We start from the raw sequence: 2,980 nt of genomic DNA on the forward strand, positions 1-2,980 counted from the left end.
TTATCCCCAGCGGGTCGCTCTGCTTCAGTCGGAACAGCCTCAGCAGGTTGTTCTGCATCTTCCTCATCTGTGGGTTACAGCTTTAGGTGCTGATCGGACTCCCTTCTGCTTTCCCTTCTTAGCCGATGTGAATCTCCTGGGTCTTAGACATCAGGTAGTTGCTTTCCACTCCTCAAACCTACTGCATTGCACTCCTTGGGGTTCTTGTTTTTTTTCAGGGAGAGTTCCTTGCTGTCTCTTCACATTCTCAGCAGTTTGAGCAATCTGAATATCCATCTGTCTCATATGGCTTGAGACATTGTCATACTTCACTCAGGTCATTGAACATATGATTCATCCTGGTGTTGATGTCGTTTGTGACCTGGTTCAGTGCTTTCCCTTGGATCTGCTGTCCTTGGAGCAGCTGGCTCATCATATTGGCGAGGCTCTTCATGTCATCATGCGGAGCAGTCTGAGTCGGTTGTGCAGCTTGCTGATTAACCGGCTGTTTCTGGCTGTGGAACTGAGCATTCTGAGCTGGGTTAAGGACAAAGGTTCTTCCCTGATTGCCATAAGGCCTTTGGTATCCACTGTTCTGACCCTGGTTCCCTTGAGCTTTATCGTCTGGTTTAGGGGCATTGAACAGGTGGGGATTGTTCCTCACGTTAGGGTTCGGGTGATAGTTCTTGAACTGCCATCCTTGCCCATTCACGTAGCTCACTTCATGCTGATCCTCAGCCGACTGATCCGCCTCTGATGTGCCTTCTGCGGTTGCTTTATCCTGTGGGGATTCTTCCATGATGAAGACCTGGTTCTGGTTACTCTTAATCAGCTGGTCGACCTTGGCAGAGAGCTCATCAATCTTGCTGTTGTCGATGCTCTTCACCTTCTGAGTGCGATCAGTCTCGCGGTTATTGTCAGCTGAGCTTGAGGCCATGTTCTCAATCAACTCGAATGCACCTCGAGTGGACTGAGTCATGAAGTCTCCCTTACTGGCGGAGTTCAAAGCGTTCCTGTACTCCCAGCCTACTCCATCGTAGAACACTCCCAGCAGATAGTCTTCCTCAAAACCGTGATGTGGGCACTCTCTGCGGTAGACATTGAATCGCTCCCAAGCATCACAGAACGGCTCGTCCACCAATTGTTTGAAGGTCACGATCTTCTGTCTCAGAGCTGCTGTCTTCGATTTCGTGTAGAAGTGACTTAAGAAAGCCTCTCGGACTTGTTCTCAAGTTGTGAGTGATCCGGTGGGTAGTGAATCAAGCCAGCGAGCAGCTTTCCCATCGAGAGAGAAAGGGAACAGAGTACACTTGATGTAATCGGGTGGTACTCCATTCGCTTTAGTGAAACCACACATCTTCTCAAAGTGCTCGATGTGGTCCATCGGTATCTCAGCAGGAAGCCATTGAAGATCTTCCTTTGCACGAGACTTATCAAGGCTGGCTTGATCTCGAAGTCTTGTCTAGTGCACGGTGGAGGGGTTATGGCAGATCGCGTAGCAGGTAGATTACGCAGTAAGTTTCTCTGGCCGATCTGGACCACTCCCTCCTGTTGGTTCGCAGCATTCAGAGCAGCTTGCTCGGCAGCAGCTTGCTGCGCTTGGATCGTCTGCTGCATCTGCTGCATCTGCTGTTGCATGAGTGCAAACGCAGCAGTGAGATCATCTGGATGATCACCCATGTCGGTGTTCGTTGATCTCGGCTGTTGACGGTTCTGTCGTTCCATCTCGCTAGTTCCTCGTTAGAAAGCTGATGCAATGGCCCTTGTGCGTTGCTCCGAGTATGTCTACTGGTCATGCACCTGGATCATCAGCTGAAACAAAGAAATAACACGAGTTAGATATCTTAGACTAGATATGAAACCGAAAATTAGAGGTAAAAAAAAATCTGGTCCCCGTCGCAACGGCGCCAAAACTTGATACACTAAAAATGAATCCTTGCTACTGCCAAGTTAACAGTTGCAATTGTAGTACTTGAGATTCAAATCCAGAGGACCAGTCTACGCTCTAGTTCTATAAGTTTCAGAATCAAGCTAAGAAGAAGATATGATTTGGTTGAAATAGGCGATAGTAAACAAGCAAAATAAACACGAGATTAATTCAATTAAACAAGAGCTAGCCTAGGGTATTTCATTGGGTGATGAATTGGAGCCAAACAATTATTCAAGCGCGATGAAGTGCTTTCTAGAACTCGGATCACTCAGCTGGAACACTCCACTGTCGTGGTAGTGATCGCTTTACAGATCGATCTCACCACCTAACTGTCGTTGGGATGAGAATCGATTGCAAGCTTTAGAGAACAGGTCCGATCAGTTCACTTACCACCCTAATATCTACTTTCGCTGATTAGGGATACTAAGCTCATTCAATACATGTCAAGTTATCATCCTAAGCGGTTAACTAGGTGATGAACTAGTGATCTAACATCAAGTGATCAGTTTAATGAAAGCAGTAAGAACAGTATGAATGAAGAACAGTTATGGATCGCTTATCTATGTTTAGCTCATGTCTCAACACCCTAAAACCCTAGGCGAGCAAGGTCACTACTCGATCATGATGCACATAAACAAAGACATAAATCCTGAATAAAATTGCATAAGAACAGAGTAGAAAACAAAAGGGTTCAGATGATCTTCTCTATGAGAGGATGGATTCTTCTCCCTTACAAGTTGCAGATCGCAAATACTCAGTGTTCTCTTGTAAAACTAGCGTCAGAAAATAGAAAATAGATAGGTGGCGTTTTATATGGAGGCGCCAATCAGAAGAAAAGGGATTAGGGCAACAAGGCTTTAATTCCCGAAATAGGAGTTTCCATATTCGTCTGGAACAATCTCCGGATCACTCCGTCTGCTTGTTCCGCTTGAGAGAGAACAGTCTCGGGACTGTTCTCTTGAGTGTTCTCCGCAGGAATGCTCCAAAAGGGCTTCTTTTCATCAGGCACCTTCTCTTCTTTCTTCTGCTAACTCCAGACCTGTAAAAGGTCAAAAGGGACTAGACTGACAC

At 46.3% G+C, this 2,980-nt stretch overlaps 1 non-coding gene across 1 annotated transcript; it reads left to right on the forward strand.

Annotated features, from left to right (window-relative positions):
* Nucleotides 1–1,046: 1,046 nt before the first annotated feature.
* LOC130504440 (small nucleolar RNA R71) lies at nt 1,047–1,153 on the forward strand. Its single transcript, XR_008941266.1, has one exon. It is a non-coding gene; the product is annotated as a small nucleolar RNA R71 (small nucleolar RNA).
* The last annotated feature ends 1,827 nt before the right edge of the window (nt 1,154–2,980 follow it).

The sequence above is a fragment of the Raphanus sativus genome, unplaced genomic scaffold, assembly GCF_000801105.2.
Source record: "Raphanus sativus cultivar WK10039 unplaced genomic scaffold, ASM80110v3 Scaffold1577, whole genome shotgun sequence".
Classification (NCBI taxonomy): Eukaryota; Viridiplantae; Streptophyta; class Magnoliopsida; order Brassicales; family Brassicaceae; genus Raphanus; species Raphanus sativus.